Source organism: Trachypithecus francoisi, unplaced genomic scaffold (assembly GCF_009764315.1).
Source record: "Trachypithecus francoisi isolate TF-2019V2 unplaced genomic scaffold, Tfra_2.0 Lachesis_group6, whole genome shotgun sequence".
Classification (NCBI taxonomy): Eukaryota; Metazoa; Chordata; class Mammalia; order Primates; family Cercopithecidae; genus Trachypithecus; species Trachypithecus francoisi.
Genome location: NW_022681471.1, coordinates 69,971,821 through 69,993,881, shown reverse-complemented (window position 1 = coordinate 69,993,881; position 22,061 = coordinate 69,971,821). Strand labels below are relative to the sequence as shown.

At 37.9% G+C, this 22,061-nt stretch overlaps 1 long non-coding RNA gene across 5 annotated transcripts in view; it reads left to right on the top strand.

Annotated features, from left to right (window-relative positions):
- The window catches only part of LOC117078279, an 86,342-nt gene extending 65,992 nt beyond the window's left edge, over positions 1–20,350 (top strand). For all 5 annotated transcript variants that reach the window (XR_004434966.1, XR_004434965.1, XR_004434964.1 and 2 more), the window contains exon 6: positions 15,344–20,350. This is a non-coding gene — a long non-coding RNA (uncharacterized LOC117078279). The remainder of the gene's footprint in view (positions 1–15,343) is intronic.
- Positions 20,351–22,061: the final 1,711 nt, after the last annotated feature.

Below are 22,061 nucleotides of genomic sequence, written 5' to 3'. Positions count from 1 at the left end.
GTGGGCATGTTTTCATTTTTCTTGAGTATACATTAAGGAGTATAATTGCTTTGTCATGGCATGTCTAGGTTTAATGTGGGTAATTAACAAATTTTAATAAGGTGCCTGCACCATTTTACATTTTCATCTGCAATATGAGGAATTACATTTATTCATATTCTCACTTGTTATTTTCTGTCTTTTAAAGTTATGGCCACCTAATGGATATGAAATATCTTATTGTGCTGTTGACTTGTATTTCTGCACTGAGCAACTTTTCATGTGCTTAGTGGTCATTTGTGTATCTTTGGAGGAATGTCTGTTCTAATCCTTTGCTCATTAGAATTGGGTTATGTGTGGTTTTGTTGTTATCAGAGTTCTTTATATAATCTGGATAACAGACTCTTACTGGATATATGATTTGCAATTATTTTCTTCTATTCTTTGTGTTGCCTTTCCACCTTTTTGATGACATTGTTTACAGCACAGAAGTTTTTAATATTGATGAAACCTAATTTATCTATTTTTTTTTGTTAGTTGTGATTTTAGTGTCGTAACAAAGAAACCATAACCTGACCTAAATTGTATCTCTTACATTTAGGTGTGTGATTCATTTGGAATTTACTTTTGAATATAGTTTAAGGAAGAAGTCCAACTTAGTCCTTTTGCATATGAATATCCAGTTTTCTTAGCACCATTTGTTGAAAAGACTACTTCATCATTGAATTGTACCCTTGTTGAACGTCAGTTGATTCTAAATATAAGAGTTTATTTTGGACTTTCAATTTTATTTCATTTATCTCTATATCTATCCTTATGCCTGTACCACACAGTATTGATTATTGTAGCTTTGGAGTAAATTTCAAAATCTGGAAGTATGAGTTCTCCAGCTTTGTTCTTTGCTTTGGCCTTTCATGATTATTTTGAAGGTTTTGAATTTTCATATGAATTTTAGGAACAGCTTGTAAATTTCTATAAAATGCCAGAATTTTGCTAAGGAAAACATTTAATCTATAGATCAATTTATGGAATATTGCCATGTTAGCAATATTAATCTTTCCAATCCATTAACATATATACCTTTCCATTCATTTTATTTTTCATAATATTGAAAATGGAATTATTTTCTTAACTTTAATTTTGGATTGTTCATTGCTAGTGTATTAAAATACAGTTAGTTTTCTGTTGATCTTGTATCTTCCAGTGTTTCTGAACTTATTGGAAAAGCTTTTCTAATCGTTTCACTATTAACTTTTTTTTGTGGATTCCTTTGGGTTTTTATGTTTATGTCACCTATAAATATAGATAGTTGTACTTTCTTTCCAATTGCATTGATTTTTTTTTTTTTAATTTCTTTTTCCTGCCTAATCACCATGGTGAAAATCGGCACAGAAGTAGCAAGAGCAGTCATTCTTCACTTGTTTCTGACTATTAAATGATTTTGACTATTAAATGATGTTAGCTGTATGGGGTTTTTTTTCTTTTTCTTCCCCAAGTTCACAGAGCTAGCTATACAGTATTTGTAGATACCCTTTGTCAAATGTAGCTAGATCCTTTTGTTCTTAGTTTGTTGAGGATTTTAAAATTATAAATAAATTTTGTCAAATGGCTTTTTTATGTCTATTGACACAATCATGAGGTTTTATCTTTGTTCTGTAAATACCATGCATATGTAAATACCATGTATTAAATTAATTGGGGAAGTGTTTCCTCCTGTAATATTTTTTGAAAAATTATGTAAATAACTGATATTTATTATTTAAATGTTTGCAGACTCATCAGTGAAGTCATCTGTTCATGAATGTTTCTTTATGGGAATTTTGTAGATTAACCATTCAATCTGGTTTTTTTGTTGTTGTTTTTTTTTTTTTTGAGACGGAGTTTCGCTCTTGTTACCCATGCTGGAGTGCAGTGGTGAGATCTCGGCTCACCGCAACCTCCGCTTCCCGGTTTCAAAAGATTCTCCTGCCTCTGCCTCTGCCTCCCAAGTAGCTGGGATTACAGGCATGTGCCATCACTTCCGGCTAATTTTGTATTTTTTAGTAGAGATAGGGTTTCTCCATGTTGGTCAGGCTAGTCTTGACCTCCCGACCTCAGGTGATCTGCCCATCTCGGCCTCCCAAAGTGCTGGGATTACAGGCTTGAGGCACTGTGCTCAGCCTTCAATCTGTTTTTGTAAGTATTCAGGTTTTTTTTCTTGTGTCAGATGTGGTTGTTTGTGTCTTCCTATCAACATAAACATTTTGTATAAGATATCTAATTGGCATACTATTTTTGATGATATTCCTTTCTAATTCTTTTATTTTTGTATAACATTGGTGATAATGTCTTTTTTATTCTGATTATATATGTGTTTTCTGTTTTTCATCTTTGGTCTAGCTACAGATTTGTTCATTTTTAAAATTATTTCAAAGAACCATATTTGCTTTCCTTAATTTTCTGTTTCTCTGTTTTTTAAATTTATTTTTACTCTAGTTTTTTTTTATTTTATTTTCTTTGTCCTACTCTTTTTTTTTTTTTTTTTTTTTTGAGACAAAGTCTCACTCTGTCATACAGGCTGGAGCGCAGTGGCGTTATCTTGGCTCACTGCAACGACCACTGCCTCTGGGTTCAAGCAATTCTCCTGCCTCAGCCTCCCAAGTAGCTAGGACTACAGGCACACACTGCCATTCCTGGCCAATGTTTTGTATTTTAGTAGAGATGGGGTTTTACTGTGTTGCCCAGGCTGGTCTCGAACTCCTGAGCTCAGTCAGTTCACCTGCTTCAGCTTCCCAAAGTGCTAGGATTACAGGTGTCAGCCACCGTGCCCGGCCCCTAATCAATTTTAGTTTGATCTTTTCCTAATTTCTCAAATTGGAAGGTTAGCTTATTTATTTGAGATCTTCATTTTTAATGTTGGTGATCACAATTTTACTTTTCCCTATAAGCATTGTTTTTGCTGCATTCCATAAATTTTATGTTTTGTTACGTTTTCACTCAACTCAAAGTATTTTCTAATCATTTTTGTGATTTCATCTTTAACCCATTGGTTGTTTAGAAGTTTCTTATTTAATTTACACATATTTGTTTGTTTGTTTGTTTTGAGACAGTCCCACTCTGTTGCCCAGGCTGGAGTGCAGTGGTGCAATCATGGCTCATTGCAGCCTTGACCTCCTGGACTCAAGTGATCCTCCTGCCTCAGCCTCCTGAGTAGCTGGGACTACAGACATGTGCCACCACACTTAGATCTATCTTTTTTTTTTTTTTGGTTGACAGGGTCTGGCCATGTTTCCCACACTGATCTTGGACTCCTGGGCTCCAGGAATTCTACTTTGGCCTCCCAAAGTGTTGGAAATATAGGCATGAACCATAGCACCTGACTTGCATATTTGTGAATTCCCCAAATTGCTTTTTTAAAATTGATTTCTAATTTCATTTCATTGTTGTAGGGAACATACTTTGTATGGTTTCAATTTTTTTAAATTAATTGAGACTTGTTTTATGACTTAGCTTACGGTCTATGTTGAAGAAGATTCCATGTACGCTTGAGAATAATGTGTATACTGTGGTTGTTGGATGGGTTTTCTATGTATGTTTAGGTGATATGGTTTTATAGTGTTGTTTAAGTCTTCTATTTTCTTATTTTTCTGCTCAGTTGTATTTTTGAAAGTGTATTGAGGTCTCCAACTCAATGCCTTAGCCTCCTGAGTAGTTGGGACTACAGGCATATGCCACTACACCCAGCAATTTTTTTGTATTTTTCTGTAGAGATAGAGTTTCACTGTGTTGCCCAAGCTGGTCTCAAATTCCTGGACTCAAGTAATCTTGATTCTCGGCCTCTGCCTCCCAGGTGCTAGGATTGCAGGCGTGAGCCACCATGCCTTGCAAATTTTTTTTTTTCCTTTTATTTTGTCACATAATTAAAGCTACTCCAGCTTTCCCTTGATTTCTGCTTGCCTGGTGTATCTTTTTTCCAGTTTTTAATTGTCACCCTTTTTGTGCCTGTTAATCTAAAGTATGTGTTTTGTAGACAGTATGTAGCTGGATCATATTTTAAAAACATTTATTCTGCCAAGCTCTGCCTTTTGATTGGAGTATTCTTTTATTTATGTTTGTAATTACTGATAAGGGGGGACTAATACTGCTGTTTTGCTATTTGTTTCCCCATGTCTTACGTCTTCATTACTGACTTTTTTATTAAACAACTGTTTTCTTGGGTACCATTTTAATTCCCTCTCCCACTCATTTTTCAATGTATTTTTTTGTATTTACTTTTGTTTTTATAGTTTGCCCTGATATTAAAGTTAACATTTTACCTTGAAATAGTTGACTTCAGATTCATATCAACTTAGTTTCAATAGCATAGGAAATTTGCTTCACTATATTTCCATTTGCTCCCCATCCTTTGTGCTATTATTACTATACCAATTACATCTGTATACAATATAGGCATGCCAACACATTTTGTAATTATTTCGTTATCCAGTTGTCTTTTAATATAGATCTGTGAAGAAAAGTGTTATACAAATAGATCTATTCTGTTCTTTATAATTATTTAATTACCTTTGGTGGTGCTGTTTATTTTTCATGCATTTGAGTTACTGTCTAGTATTCATTCATTTCTCTCGGAATCACTCCCTTTAGTATTGCTTTTAGGGCAGGTCTGCTAGCATTGAATTCTTTTAATTTTTGTGAATCTGCGAATGCCATAATTTCTCTTTTGTTTGTGAAGGATAATTTTGCTAGATATAGAATTTGCTGTTTGTGAAGGATAATTTTGCTAGATACAGAATTTGCTGTTGACATTCTTTTTACTTTAGCAGTTTGAAAATATTTCCCATTGTTGGCCAGGCACGGTGGCTCACACCTGTAATCCTAGCACTTTGGGAGGCCGAGGCAGGCGGATCACCTGAGGTCAGGAGTTCAAGACCAGCCTGGCCAATATGGTGAAACCCTGTTTCTACTAAAATACAAAAATTAGCTGGGCATGATGGTGGGTGCCTGTAATCCCAGCTACTTGAGAGGCTAAGATGGGAGAGTTGCTTGAACCCAGGAGATGATGGTTGTGGTGAGCCGAGATAGTGCCACTGCACTCCAACCTGGGCAGCTGAGCGAGACTCCATCTCCAAAAAAAAAAAAAAAAAAGAGAGAGAAAAAGAAAATATTTCCCATTGTTTTCTGGTCTCTGATTTATGATAAGAAGTCAGCTGATTATCTTATTGAAAATCAGTTAAATTGTAATGAGTTATTTGTTTTCTCTTGCTGCTTTCAAGATCCTCTTTCTGACGTCTGGCTTTGATAATTTTACTACTATGTGTAAATTTGAATGTCTTTGAGTTTATTTTTAAGACAGGGTTTGGCTCTGTTGCCCAGGCTGGAGTGCAGTGGCACAATTGTAGCTCACTGCATCATCCACCTTCCAGGCTCAAGCAATCCTCCCACATCAGCCTCCCGAGTAGCTGGGACTATCGGTGTATGTCACCACACCCAGCTAATTTTGGGGTTTTTTTTTTTTTTTTTGGTATAGATAGGTTTTGCCATGTTGCCCAGGCTGGTCTTTTTTTTTTTTTTTTTTTTTTTTTGAGACAGAGTCTCGCTCTGTTGCCCAGGCTGGAGTGCAGTGGCGCAATCTTGGCTCACTGCAAGCTCTACCTCCCAGGTTCACGCCAATTCTCCTGCCTCGGCCTCCTGAGTAGCTGGGACCACAGGCACCTGCCACCACGCCCAGCTAGTGTTTCTGTATTTTTAGTAGAGACAGGGTTTCACCATGTTAGCCGGGATGGTCTCCATCTCCTGACCTCGTGATCCACCCGCCTCGGCCTCCCAAGTGCTGGGATTACAGGCATGAGCCACCATGCCTGGCCACAGGCTTGTCTTAAACTCTTGGGCTCAAGTAATCTGCCCACCTCAGCCTGCCAGTTTATTCTTTCTGGCATTTGTTGGTCTTCTTGCACATATTGATTAACATTTTGATTAATAAATTTGATTATTAATCAAATCAAATTTGGGATTTGAGAGCCATTATTCATTCACATATTTTTTCTGCCCCTTTTCTCTCCTCTCGTTATGTTTGTTATGTTTACTAAGAGTAATTCTTTTTCATTATTTTATAATAAGAGAACTTATGATAGTATTGGCTGAATTTCCTAAGTGATATTCTTGTTTTGTTGTTTGCTAAATATGCTTGATTATAACTATACTTATTCTTTGACTCAATAGTTATTTAGTGTGATGCTTCATGTTGAGGATTTCTGACTTTTTCCTCAAAAAAAAGCATGTTTTTATTTCATTGTAATGAGACAATGTGGGTACTGTCATTTCCTACATGCCTAGTTTTTAATAACAACCTTATGTTGCAGGGCACATCCCTCATTCTTCTTTTTTCCAAAATTTTATCTCATTATCATGTAGTTATTTTATGTGAACTATAGAAACAGCTTGTCAAGTGTTCACAAATACCATTGGAATTTAAATTGGAATAGCATTCAATTTGTAGATTAATTTTGGGAGAGCTGTCATTTTTACAATCTTCCCATACATTAATGTATATTTTTCTCCTTTTATTCAGGTCTTCAGTATCTGTGTATGTATATTCTACTTACTACTTTTAATCTCTCCCATTTTCTGGAAAAATAAGATGTCTTTGGAACTGAAGTTCTGGTGGGAAAAGCATAGATGTCATCTGCATAGACTAGGGCCAGTCAGTAGGGAATGTCATTCAAAATGTGTTTTGTGTTTGATCTTACCATTTCTTCCAAATGTTCCTAGCAGCCCACATTATTTATCATGTTCTGTATTCCTGTTTAGTTAAGTCCAGAGGTGAGAGCTGGTATTAGGAAAATGACATAGTAAGGCATTTGTTTTCAGTAATGGCCTTTGACCTCCTTTCCCACTTGGAAGGACTTTCTCCATCCTGAAAGCTCCTGTAGACTTGGTGCTCATTCTTTTTAGGATTTGTACCAGTTGAAGACTTCCAAAGCCTTCAGTGTAACTGGTGATGTTCTTACTGGAAAAGTTTTTGGGGCCAGGCGCGGTGGCTGAGCCTGCAATCCTAGCATCTTGGGAGGCTGAGGCAAGCGGATCACTTGAGGTCAGGAGTTTGAGACCAGCCTGGCCAACATGGTGAAACACTGTTTCTACCAAAAATACAAAAATTAGCTAGTTGGGGTGGTGCGCGCCTGTAATCCCAGCTACTCAGGAGACTGAGGCAAGAGAATCACTTGAACCCGGGATGTGGAGGTTGTAGTGAGCTGAGATTAGGCCACAGCACTCCAGCCTGGGAGACAGAGAGATTCTGTCAAAAAGAAAAAAAAAAAAGAGGAGAAAGAAGGAAGGAAATTAGGTAGGTTCGTAGGTAGGTATTTGGGGCCAGCTGACCTGTAATCCCAGCAGTTGGAGGCTGAGGTGGGTGAATCACTTGGGGTCAGGAGTTTGAGACCAGCCTGGCCAACATGGCGAAACCCCGTCGCTACTAAAAATACAAAAATTAGCTGGGCATGGTAGTGCCACCTGTAATCCCAGCTACTCGGGAGGCTGGAACCTGGGAGGCGGAGATTGCAGTGGGCCAAGATCATGCCACTCCAGCCTGGGTGACAGAGTGAGACTCCATTTCACAAAAAAAGAAAAGGAAAGAAAAAAGAAAATACAAAGTGTTTGGAACCAAAGAAGTTAAGAATTCTGTCTCGTTTGGTAGTTTTGTTTTAATTCTAAGAGCAACTCTTTGAGAGGAAGCTGGAGGAGAACATCCAAGATATGGAGAGAGAGATGAATGTAGATCTTATGAGAAGCATCATAGGCAGTAGAGCTGTTTATATTGTAAGAGAACTCCAAAAAGAATTTGTCTTTGCTTTGTTGTCTTCTGTCTGTTTTCAGATCTCTTATTGGGTCAGGGACAGTTGTCTTTTGCTGCTTTTGAAGGCAGTTCTAATTAATAGAGAAGCAGTTTTATGGACTCTCCAAAGATGATTCTTGGAAGTGACACTTAGAGGCTTGTATGAACACTGGGAATTGAACTTCAGAATCTCCTTGGGGTGGAATGAGTTGGATTACATGCACTTGAAGGTCACTTTTATTCCTGAGATTTTGTGAAGATCTCGATTGGCAAATGAGTGTGCTGCTTTACATGTTCCCATTTAATCATCACACCAACCCTCTGAGGCATGTTAGAGAGGTAGAGTGGGTTTTCTAAGCAGGCCACACTCCCCAACACATAGCTTAATTCTCCTAAATTTGCATAGCAATTCGTTCTTTCTTCCTTTCTTCCTTCCTCCCTCCCTTCCTCTCTCCCTTCCTCCCTCCCTTCCTCCCTCCCTTCTCCCCCTGTCCTGTCCTGTCCTGTCCTTTCCTTTCCTTTTTCCTTTCCTTTCCATCTGTCTGTGTTGGCCAGGTTGGTCTTGAACTCCTGGGCTCAAGCAGTCATTCCACCTAAGCCTCCCAAAGTCCTGGGATTATAGGGGTGAGCCACCGAGCCCAACCTTTTTATTTTTATTTTTAGGTAATTATTGTATTTTTGTACTTTATTGTTTCTAGAAGCTTTTTACAAACATGGTTTTATTAGACCCTTGTAACAGTTTGGTTAGGAATAAGAACAGGTTCACCAATGTGTCTAATTTATAGGTGGAAAACAGGCTCAGAAGCTCTTTAGAATATCATGAGAAGAAGGGATGTGGGGAATTATTCAATACAACTTCTGTATTTTGCACTTCAAGAAACTGAGTACCAGAGTTTAAAATCTAGACATTTGGTGGGTGTTCTTAGATTTGTGTTAAGGGAAGAGGGTTGGATTAGATCTCACAGGGTATGGGAACGGATGGTGTGTTCCTTGTATCTACTATGTAGTGTAAAGTTAATTGATACTAGCTCAACATATTAGATTAAGTGGCATTTTAGCAAACATGAATGAAAGGCACCAAAGGTTTTAAGGGGGAATTTAAAACATTAGGTAGCAGCTTGTAGAGGATATAGTTAGGGTCATGAGGTCCTTCTTGTTGGCCTTAAAAACACTTCCTGCACCAGCTTCAAAAGTCAATTGGGAGCAGGGTCAACAGAGGACAAGGAGTTTTTTGTTTGTTTTTGTATCGTTTTAAGACAAGGTCTCACTCTGTTGCTCAGGCTGGAGTGCCATGGTACAATCCCAGCTCACTACAGCCTCCGCCTCCCTGTGCTCAGATGATCCTTCCACCTCCACCTCCTGGGTAGCTGGGATTACAGGTACATGTCACCATGCCTGGCTAATTTTTGTATTTTTCATAGAGATGGGGTTTTCCCATGTTGTCCAGGCTGGTCTTAAACTCCTGGACTCAAGTGATCTGCCCACCTCAGCCACCCAAAGTACTGGGATTACAGGTGTCGACTACCACACCCGACCAAATGAGTTATAAGTTTGTGGTCTGCTTTTAGCTTTTGTCCACAACTGTGGGAGTCACCGTTCACTCTGTGACATAGACTCTCAGAATGATGGCTCTCTTGACTATGGCACAGATCATAGATTTAGAAGCTCCAGGATGGGAGGACCTTAAAAGTCTCCTATCCCAAATAGATTATTTTAAGCTAACCCCAGTTCAAGTCCCTGGATAACATACCCAACAAATGGTCTTTTAACTTCTGAGTAAGTTTACTTGGTAACTGGGGACTCCTCCTTGAGTTAGCTTGTCCCTTCTTTTGAGACCTCTTTACAATATTGAGCCAAATGTTTTTCTATAGCTTCAATTCATTCAGCATATTTGTATTGTACCACTATTCAAGAACATTGCTTTATTCTCCTGCATATTCAGCATCTCTCCTCTCTAATGTCATCTGAGCTGCCAGGCACTGTGCTGGGTAATGGGGATATGGAGATGAATTAGACACCGTCCCCGTCCTCAAGGAGTTCTCAGTCTAGTGAGAGAGATCAACGTCTATGTACACATGGAATTACAACAGTATGGTATGCTCTACAATGGAGGTATGTACAAGATACTCTGGGGTTCAAAGAGAAATCATTTTACAGAGTCTGGAGATGATAGAGCTCAGAGCACCTGGTATGTGAGTTGAGTCTTTAAAGAAGTAAAGTCACCTTTTGACTAGGTGAAAAACAGAGAAAGGCTTTCCGAGCAAAAGCATGGACATTGGAAGTAGTATGAGTTTGGGGAACTACAAATAGTTCTCTAAATTAGGTTGAATATGTAGGCCAGGACTTTATATGGTATGCCATGGGATTTGGATTTCATTATAAGTGTTTTCAGAACGGGGTGCTTTTAGATGATCACTAGCAGTAGTGTGGGGTGTGTTCAGGAATGTTTTCAAATCTGGACAGGGAGATGAGTTAGAAGGATACTACAGTGGCTAAGATGAGAAATGATGTAGGGCTGAAAGGAGTGGGAGTGGCAAAGAGGGGATAATCTCTTAGGAAGTTATACAAATTTAGTCATGCATTGCTTAGCAACGGGGATATGTTTTGAGAAATGTATTTTTAGGTGATTTTGTCCTGTGAACATCATAGAGTATATTAACACAAACCTCTCTAAATGGTATAACCTATTACACACCTAGGCTATATGGCACTCTATTGCTCCTAGGCTACAAACCTGTACAGCATATGACTGTACTGAATACTGTAGGCAATTATAACAGAATGGTAAGTATTTGTGTACCTAAATATATATAAATGTAGAAAAGGTACAGTAAAAATATGATATGATTTTGTGGGACAACTGTCATATATGAGGTTCATCATTGACCTAAACATTGTTAGGCAGCACATGACTATAGATATAATAGAACTTATAGGAAAAGTATAGAAAAACTTATAGAAAAAGACCTTGATGAAAAATACTGTCATATTCTTTGTATGAATGTTGCAATTAACTCCTTTTAGATCATAACTTGACTGTACAGGTTGTGCAAGATTGTTTTCTGGGAACAGCTGTATATGAAATGTTGATTCTCAGGGAGACACCTAGACACCTGAATTGCAGCAGACATTTTATGGTGTTGCTAAGTTGCTGGTCCTTCTCATCAGTAGCAGGCCTACTCTCACTGACACATACCTCCCAAAGTTTTTTTGTTTTTGGTTTTGTTTTTGTTTTTGTAATTAACCAAAAGTGAAGGCTTTTATATCAAAGACTCAATTGAGGAAGCAGTGGCCTTAGTCATTATTGGCATAATTGCTTTAGTTTGCTTATGGATCTTAAAACATTTATGGCTATATCTGCAAGTAAAAAAAAAATCAATAATTAAAAACCTAAACATATCCAGTGTTTATTTTCTCTTTTTTCAAAGGTATATGCTAAACTCAATGTTCTTTGGGAAATTTTCCAATTAAGGCTCCGAGTATTGATATTTGGGATTTGGAGAATGGCTTTCTATGACCAGAATGGTTAGATTCTGGTCATATGGTTAGACCAGAGGAGATTTTATGTAAGTAGGACTGGGTTTTTCAGGGGGCCTTGTATAACTTGCCATCAGGAGTTGGGAAAGGAGGACCTGAGTAGTGCAGCAGAGCTATGTAAAGTGAGAGTTTGGGTCTTGGGACTATGTAGCCTGGGCTCAAATCTGCTGTCAAACTTACCAGTGTGGTCTTGAATGTGATCCTTCACTTCCCTAGGACTCTGTTTTCTCTTACGTAAAATAGGAATAATATTATTTTCAATGATGGGGGTAAAAAGTACTTAAAGGGACTAATTATGTACATTGCTTAGAACAGGCCTGGAATATGCTAAATGCTGTATCAACTGTTGTTGCTAATAATGGTGTTGACTATGACAAGTATTAAAAGAAGAGATTTGACTAGAGGTACTTATATTTTGAATGATCAGTGATGATGTTAGGGTTGAGAAAGTAGAACAGTAACTGACTTCAAAGTTTTCAATGGTATGTAAGTGTGAGGTTATTTCACCTTTTATTTCTCTGCCAGATAGAGTGGGAAACCAGATTAATCACTCCATGCACTAGTCACTAATCTGTTCCCTTTGCTCTTAGTTCCAAATAGAAAACTGTTGAAAAGTTGTTGTATTACACCTGCATAAAGGTTATCCTGAACACAAAAATGCATTAGACTTTGTCAAAACTGGATTTGAAAACTGATTCAACTGCTTGCTGGCTGTGTGACTTAAACTCATTGACCTTCAGTTTCCTCCTCTAATGTAACTATTAATTTTCAGAGTTTCCATGAAGATATTTGTAAAGTGTTTGTCATAGGCACTCTATACAGTAATTACAACTATTATTGTTAGATCTTGGGACGCCCAACTGTGACAAAAACAACAGCAGATCCTGGTGCCTGGGAGGACTTCATGGATCCAGCAGCAACCTGGAATGGTGCTCCTCTGAAGAAATCCTACTCGGATGGATATAATACAACCTGCTAAGTGTCCTAGCACTTAGCAGGTTGTATTATCATTGTCCGTGTCTATGGCTGTCGTCTACCAGACCTTAAATTCCTTAAGGGCAAGGACAGTGCCTTACTCATCTTTGTATTCGCAGTGCCTAATCCGGTGCACATTGTAGGCCTCATTAAATGTTTGTTGAATGAAAAAATGAATCATCAACAGACATTAATTGGGCGCCTGCTCTGTGATCTCCATGGGCTCAGCTTGTCCCCGCCAGTTGCCAACAACGTCCAAGCTCTCTTCAGAATGCTTACTCCTGAAGCTTATTCCTGTCTTCTAATTCTTTTGTTGAGGACTTTTCTGTGTAGTGCAATGATAGCAAATACACTTCATCTCAAGTACCATCTCTAATTGATTGATAATGCCTGCCCTGATTGTTTTATAAAAAGATTCTGAAACCAGGTCTTATCTCAGTGTGAAAGACATTTATAACTATTTAGTGAAGTCTGCTGAGGGTGGGAGAAGGGGGGGTAGCAGCACAAGTGCCTCATATGTCATATTTGCTATTCTGTTTTCTATGAAATACTTCATTTCTATGCCTGCATTTTAGTCTTAGCTACTTGCTGATGTTGCATAGCTGCTGCTGCTACTGTAATTGCTGCTAGTTGCTCCCTGGGTTGGACCAGAGTGCTCATTGTCTGAACAGAAACCTCATCCTCACAGTGTGAGGTTTGCTCCTGTGGCTGATATTTAAAGTTTTCCCCTTTCAACCTTACCCCAGCTATCCCCTTACCTGCACTGACAGGTAAGCCTCCACTCTCCTGTTCACCTCTCACCAGGTTCATATTTTCTTTATCTTATTTATTGTACTTAATCATTATTTTGTGAGAAGCTTTTCTGGTTGTAGATGTAACAACCAGAATACAAGTTAAAACCACTTATCCAGGGCCTTACAGTGAATCATTTAACATGAGAAAAAAATTGAGTGTGTTTGCAGATCATGGGGCAGAAGGAATTGAGAAGGGCGTCACTGTAGATGTGAGAAAGAGAGAGATGATAATGGATGGAAGATGATCTTGAAAGATGATGCAGGTGAAGCTGGAAGGGTGAAATCTATGGCTCTAGAACACGTGCAGGTAGAGGGTTAGCCTTAGGTAAGTGGAACTACCTTTTTGCTGGAGCACAGAGATAGGGATAGGAGTAAGGAAGAGGACTTGGCAAGGGTGGTGAAGATTTGTAATTGTAGAGGTGGGTGATGGGGAGGAAGCTGACCAGGAACAGGAATATGGCGACAAAACCTGCTGGAACAGAAAGACTAAATATGAACCAGAGTCTTTAAGGAATATTCAGGCCAAAACACTGGAGTGAGACCATTAACAGGAGAGCTTATGGTATATCAAAGTAAGAAACGAGTTTGAAACTGGGTGAGAAGCTCAGGAAAATATGAAGTGGTTTTGGGGCATTGTCACTTAAATACACTTAAGCAGTATTTGGTTGCCTTGATTGATTGAGGGGTGGACAGCTAGCAAGAGAGGAGTTACACAGAAATGGATTTAAGAATCCAAACTAAGGCCAGCCATGGTGGCCCACGCCTGTAATCCCAGCACTTTGGAAGGCCAAGGTGGGCAGATAACCTGAGGTCAGGAGTTCAAGACCAGCCTGACCAACATGGTGAAACCCTGTCTCTACTAAAAATGCAAAAATTAGCTAGGCATGGTAGCCCATGCCTGTAATCCCAGCTACTCGAGAGGCTGAGACAGGAGAATCACTTGAACCCGGGAGGCGGAGGTTGCAGTGAGCCAAGATCCCATCCACTGTACTCCAGCCTGGGTAACAGAGCAAGACTTTGTTTCAAAAAAAAAAAAAAATCCAACCTGGACATGGAAGGAAGTAAGAACAGGGGTGGCCTCAGTCTGGGCCAAAAAGAGGCTTTAATGTGAACAAGGTGAATGCTGAGTAATTGGAAAACTGGAGTGATAGGACCTGTAATCAGAGTATACTTTGGAGTGTTAGATTTCAAAACGGGAGTAGTGAAGATACCTGTGAAGCTAGGATGTCAGATGATAATTTACATGACTGTTATTGTAACCCAGGATTACAGTAGAAGCTAGGCTTAGAATGAACACTGGACCAGGTACAAAATGCTTCAGTGACTGTGAGGAATGACTTGGAGGTTGGCACATGATAACTGTGCAAATACTAGAGAAGAAAGGCTGTAGTGGGATAGTAGATGAGCCTTAGAAGAGTGGTGGGATCCAGGTGATTCCTTCTTTTATTGAGTATTTGCTGTATGACTGATACCTCGCTATATACTATCTATTCACCTCTTTTGGGTCTGTCACACTTCAGGAGTGCGAGAATGAGCAACAATTCCTGGTGAGAACAGCTAGGGGAGCTGTTAGCCCTTAGCACTGCTGGAATCTTGTGGCCGTCTCCTAACTCTTTCAAAGGGCTGCAGGCTAGTCAGCTTGAAGTAGCATAAAAAGATTTATTTAGGATCTAAATTTTTCCTTGATCTTGACCTAAGTTAGTTACATGTTACAAGCATTGTTGGCCATGTTCCATAATGTACTTTGGCTTCAGAGCCTCTGAGTTGAAAAGTGAGCTAGTGCTGCTCTTAAAAAGCAACAACAACAACAACAAAAAGCCAGTCATAGTACACACATTGATTAACCAGAGCAAGACACAGTCCTATTAATTCAGCTTTTTAGGATAAAGGGTAGACAAAAGAAAGTTCACATCAATAGATAAGTAACAACTACTTCCTAAAAGCCATTGTGGGGTCAGAATACATCCAGTTTAGTGGTCCATATTGTAGAATTTCCCTGTGCTATTATGGAAGACGGCTGACAATTGAGGCAGAGAGATGGCCTTAAGGACTTGGAAGGTAAAGCTTAGGAGAAGAAAGTCTGTAAAACCTCTGACATGGCATGCAGACATTTTTCTTTTGAGTACATTTTACTGGGGAGAGGATTCATGTCTTTTATATTCTCCAAATGACTCAATATTCCAAAAGAAGTTTAAGAACCACTGTGTTAAAGTGATCAGGCCCTCAGACAACCCATCCCCTCTTGTAGGGGCTGCTTTATATTTATTACTCAGGAGGAGCTGGTAGAAGACTTCATGTGAGGGAGAGGAAAAGGAAAGAAGTAGCAGGGGACGACTACAACCTCTCTTCATCTCAGCTTCACAAAGCATCATTCAACAAAGGGATCACTATTAAGATCCTCTCCAGACCACAGGTTGCTATTTTCAAATGCATGTTTAGATTTCTCTTTTCTCTTGTCGCATTTCAGAAGTTATTATACTCACGGATATGTATATATGAACAGTTACTTCCCATACAGCTCCCCATGTTTACGGAAAAAAAAATTCTTGAAACATGATAGAGTACTTGCTCTGTTAGGCCTTCAGTAATGTTGTGGACCCCCCACTGCTGGAATATAGGCCACCAGAGATGGGTTTGGATTTCAGCAATAAATGACCCAGCTTCATAGAAGGAGAGTAGTCAGCTGATTTGAAAGTAACCTCAATCCTTGTGCTTATATTTGTTTACTTTTTCCTTAAGCCTTATAAGTAAGTCATATCACTGATGAGATCAAACAAATGCCATAACTTTCTCCTTCCACTGGCACTTTTCTTCCCCACATATATGCCTTTGGGAGTCACCCTCTTTCATTTGCACTTTCTTCCCATCACTTAAGACTCAGAGAGGCATGAATGCTAAGATTGAGGTTGAATTTGTCATAGTTATGGCTGGAGTTGAGAAATACTCAAATTGATTACTCTGATGCCCATACCTTACCTGATCTCATGTCAGTCATTGGAGATGTAGCCAAGGCCAGCAACTCTGCGAACTCCAGCCCCAGGATTTGTGCCTGATGTCTCAACTGGTCATTAAATACCAGTAGGAGGGCTTTCCCCATCCCAGGTCCCCCTTTTGATTTGGTCATCAGACATGTCCTTGTTTTAGGATATACAGATATGAACAAAAACAGTATCAGGAGTCCTGGTTAGTTTTTGTCTCTCTTGAGGATGGGCAGGATAGTGTATAGGGAAAGTGGAAATTCTTGTGCATTTCAAATACCTTCCTTTTTTGCAGGGGGAGATGGAGTCTTTCTCTGTCGCCCAAGCTGGAGTGCAGTTGTGCCATCTTGGCATCTTGGCTCACTGCAACCTCTGCCTCCTGAGTTAAAGCAGTTCTACTGCCTCACCTTTTGAATAGCTGGGACTACAAGCACGTGCCACCACACCAAGCTAATTTTTGTATTTTTAGTAGAGACGGGGTTTCACCATGTTGGCCAGGCTGGTCTCGAACTTCTGACCTCAAGTGATCTGCCTGCCTTGGCCTCTCAAAGTGCTGGGATTACAGGCGTTAGCCACCATGCCTGAATCAAATACATTCCTAATGAATCCTCAGGAGACCTTTGCTCACACCTTCTGTCACCTTATCCTGGCTCTTGCCTCATTTTTCTTTTCTGGAGTCATCCTAGGGAATTTCTTGCTTTCACTGACCTTCCTCCATTTCTTTCCCCACTTTGATGAGTTTCAATAGGTCTTTTTTGCTTTCTGTCATCCTAAGACATTTGTCTCCAACAAGCCCCCATCTGGAAGTTTTATTGTGAATGAGTGAATGAAACCTTAGAGAGTGTTGCGAGTTACATTCATGTTGCCCTTGGATATAAAAAGAGAGGCAGATGCATTTGCTTTTGGGGTCTTAGTCGTGAATTCTTTGCCTAGGCCAATGTCCAGAAAAGTTTTTCATGGTTATACTGTAGAAATGTTATGGTTTCAGGTCTGAGATTTAAGTCATTATTCTATCTTGAGTTGATTTTTGTGTAAGGTAAGAGAGATGGATTCAGTTTCATTCTTCTACATGTGGGCTATCTACTTTTCCCAGCACCATTTATTAAGTAGGATGTCGTTTCCCCAGTTTATATTTTTGTGTGCTTTGTTAACGATCAGTTGGTTGTAAGTAGTTGGCTGTATTTCTGGGTTCTCTATTCTGTTCCATTGGTCTATGTGTCTACTTTTATACCAGTACCATGGGTACACTAAAATCTCAGACTTCACCACTATACAATTCATCCATGCAACCAAAAACCACTTGTACCCCAAAAATTACTGAAATAAATATTTTTAAAGATTTTAAAAATAGAGAGGAAAGAGAAGGAGGCTATGAAATTCCACAATGGAGTTACAAATGCTTGACATAATTTAGTGGAGATTGGACTTAGAAGCTTACATGAATGAGGCAAACCTGAGATCTCTGATGTTTGTAAATGAAGTTAGGAGTGAACTTACTGCCCTTAGGAATGGAGGGAGGGAAGGAAGGAGAAAATGAGAGATGCCATAAATCTGTTACTTCAGTGGATTTGAAGTAATCCTTTGAAGCAGGCAGTGAGACTTACTTCATAAATCCATACCTTTTTAATGTGGATTAAAGAGAAGGTGTTGCACTGTAATACCTCTGTTGCTACTGTGAGAGTCATTGCCAGCCACTATTCTCATGTCAAGCTGCCTTTGTGGCGGTTTCTCTTGACCCAATTTAGAAACAACCCAAAACAAGATTTGTAACTTAGAGGAATTCTTTGATTCTGTGACAAGGGGTCTGTGACTCCCCTTAAGGGATCAAGTACACAGGAGATAGTACAAGTAGTACTAAATAGCCAGCTTAAAAAATTGGATAGGTGAGATGAGACTGGGACAGTGGACAGAATGGCTCCAGGCATATCCAGACACCACATCTGGCATCAGGAAATAGTACAATGGAAAGTCTATCCTTGGACCTACTATTTGTCGTTCCCCAGGGCATGATGGAATATCTAGAGTTGCTTTGGAGAAGGGTTGCAAAATATTATTTCATAGAAGAGATTTAGAAGAGGGGAAACTCCCAGTTACATTAGGTGGGCATTATAGCTTTTCAAAACATTGATTCCCTATATGGGTCATGGAGATTGATCCCAGTATCAGCCTATGGCTTACTAGGCCAGTTTAACTGAAAGATTTAATGCGCTTGGAGGGATGCTGCCACTTGCACTCTCATTTTGGCAGATGTTTATCACCAGTGAGTGCAGTACCTAAAGGAGCAAGAGGACAGTAAGCACCCAGTGGACAACAGTGTGGCATTTTGAGTGAAGACAGCAACTGAAAAGATCATGGGCTTGGCTAGATTGGGCTGGGCTTGTTTTTTAAAAGTAAAAAAAAAAATGTTTTCCTTCATGATAAAAGTAACAGGTGATCATTGTTAAAAAATAAAGTGCAAAGTATGCATTAAAAACTAAATAATATGTATAATTTTATAAGTCAGAAAACAATAATTTGTAATATTCAGGTGTATGTCCTTTCAGTCTTTTAAAAAATTATGTATATAACACAGTTTTATAACAAAATTGACATCATATTGTATATACCATTTTATTATCTAATTTTTTCATTTGAAAATTCACAAGCATATTTCCATGTTATCATTCTTTGAAAAATACAATATTAAGTGCTACAGAGTATCTTATGGATTAACAAAGTTTATTTAGATGATATCATGTTATTGGACATTTTGATTATTATCAAGTTTGCTTATAAAATTTAAATGTAATGAAGAACATCATTGTACATTAACCTTTATGCACATCTGTAATTATTTATTTAGAATAAGGTTCCAGAATTAAAATTATTTGGTTTGGATGATGAGAGCATTTAGTAGAGCATCTGACAGGTGATGTTGAGTTTTCCTCAATACAGTTGTGCAAATTACATTCCCACCAGTAGTGTATAAATGTGAATATCCCTCCATACATTCATCAAAACATGGCCTTTCTATTTTTGTAAATCTCTGCTAATTTAATAGGTAAAAATATACCTTTATTTCTTTAAAATTTGTATAATTTACACACAGTAAAATTCATTCTTTTTAGTGTATGGTTCTATGGGTTTTGACAAATGCACAGTCATGTATCTTCTGCACTAGTACCATACACAGAAGTTCTGTCACTTTAATAATTTCTCTTGGTGGCTCTTTTTGTATTCAACCCTTTGCCCCATACTCAGTCTCTGGAAACGATCAATTTGTTCTTCATGTCTATGGTTTTGCCTTTTCCAGAAGGTCATATAAGTGGAATCATGCAATATGTAGCCCTTTTGGTCTGGCTTCTTTCACTTAGTAAAATGCAGTCAAGATTCTCCCATGTTTTGTGGATACTTATTTCATTCCTTTTTATCACTGAGTAGTACTTCATTGTGTGGATGTACCACAGTTTTATTATCCATTCACTAACTGATGAACTTGTAAGATGTTTCTAGTTTTGGTGAATATGAATAAATTTGCTATAAACTTTCAGGTGTAAGTTTTGTATGACATAAATGCTCATTTTTATAGGGTAAATGCTTTGGAGTGGGAATGAGTGCCAGACTGTTTTCTAAAGTTTCCCTAGCATTTTACATTCCAATTCCAAATATGTGAGAGTTCCAGTAGCTTTGTATCTTTACCAGTATTTAGTAATTTTGTATTATATATGTGTATATATATTCATTTAAATTTTAATCATTGTTAGAATTGTAAGTCCCTAATGATATATGGTATTATCTTTTATTTGTTTATAATTGACACATAATTGTTTATGGGATACAATGTGATGTTTCAGTACGTGTGTACATTGTATAATGATCAAATCAGGATATCACCTCAAACCTTATGATGATCTTACAGTTAAAGATGGTATATTCTTGCAAAGTGTCTGTTCAGATCTTTTGCTCCTCTTTTTATTGGATTGTTCCTTTTCTCACTGTTTTTATATTTTTTTAAATATATTGGTACAAGTCCTTTGTCAGATACATTATTTGGAAATAGATTTTCCTAGTCTGTGACTTGTCTTTTCATTCTTTGAACGCTGCCTTTTTTAGAGCAAAAATTTTAATTTTGATACGATTCACTTTATCAATTTTTTTACTTTTGATGTGCAATGTAAGAACACTTGTCTAACCCAGTGTCATGAAGATTATATCATATTTTCATCCAGAAATTTTGTAGTTTTAAGTTTTACATTTCTATCTATTATCCTTTTTGAATAAAGGTTGTATAAAGTTTAGCTATGGGTCAAGGTTCAATTTTTAAAATATGGTTATCTAATTGTTCTAGTACCATTTGTTGAAAAGATTGTTTCTTTTTTTATTGCATTGCTTTTGCACTTTTGTCAAAAAATCAATTGATTATATTTGTTTGGGTCTAAATCTGGGCTGCCTATTCTGTTCCATTGTTATCCATTCACAAATACTACATTTTCCTAATTACTTTATAGGAAGTCTTAAAATTAGATAGTGTGTACAACTTCATCCATCTCAAAAATCGTGTTGATTACTACTTTGCTTTTCCATAAATTTCAGAATTGTTGCTTTCTATAAAAAATTCTGCTAGTATATCTATTGAGATTGAATTAGATCTATAGATGAATTTGAAGAAAATTTACATCCTCACAATATTTTGTCTTTAGGCCACAAACATGATATAGCTGTATATTTATTTTGGTCTTGATTTTTTTCTACTTTCAGCATATAGATCCTGGATATATTTTATATTTATACCAAATATTTTATACATTTTCTACTGTTGTAAATGGTAGTGGTTTTTAAATTTTCATTCATTACTAGTATATAGAAATAAAATCATTTTTAAAAAATGTAATGGCATTTATTGTTTTTCAATTTAATAAACCGCACCTGGACAACACAGTGATTAAAAATGTTGACAATTGGGACAATGTAAATGTAAAGGTAAAGGTAACAATTTTTACCTTGATAATATAAAGGTAAAAATGTAGTAGACGGTGTATGGGGACAAAAGAGGAAGTGAGTAGGAAGGGCAGAGTGGGAATATTAATAGCTTCATCTTTTATAGAGAGAACACACTGATGTGAACAGCAAATAGGTGTATATGCATCTGAAAGTCACTTTTGGTATGTTGATCTTGTATCCTGCAACTTTGCTAAACTCACTTATTAATTATAGGAACTTTTATGCATATTTCTTGGCATTTTCTATATACAGTGGTGTCTGTATAGTTTACTATTTACATGTGAATACTGATAGTTTAATTTCTTCCTTTCCAATCTGCTTGCCTTTTATGTCTTCTTGAAATACTGCATTGGCTAAGACTTGCAGTAAGAAGTTAAAGGGGAGTGTTTGGAGCACACATTGCCAAGTCTCTGATGTTAGTGTGGCTAGGGGGAAGCGTTCAGTATTTCATTAAGTATGATGTTAGCTATAGGTTTTTTGTAGATATTCTTATCAGTTTAAGAAAATTCCTACGATTACTAGATTGCTCAGAATTAAGATCATGAGTTGATAATTCAATTTTGTTAAATACTTTTTCTGTATCCATTAAAATAATCATGTGTTTTTTTTAGTCTGTCATTATAGCCCATTGTATTGCTTGATTTTCTTTATTAAGGTATATTCATTCCCATAGAAAATTCATGGTTTTTTTTTGTTGTTGTTTGTTTTTTGTGGGGGGGTGGGGGAGGAAGTAGTACCACCTTATTCAGTGTTGTAGGAAATTTCAGGTTACTTCTTAAAAACAAAACCTGGGCAGCCTGGTCAACATGGTGAAACCCCATCTTCACAAAAAATTATGACAACTAGCCAGGTGTGGTGGTGCATGCCTGTAATCCCAGCTACTTGGGAGGCTGAGGCAGGAGAATCCCTTGAACTCGGGTGGCGGAGGTAGCAGTGAGCCAAGATCGCACCACTGCACTCTCATCTGGGCGATAGAGTGAGACTCTGTCTCAAAAACAACAACAACAA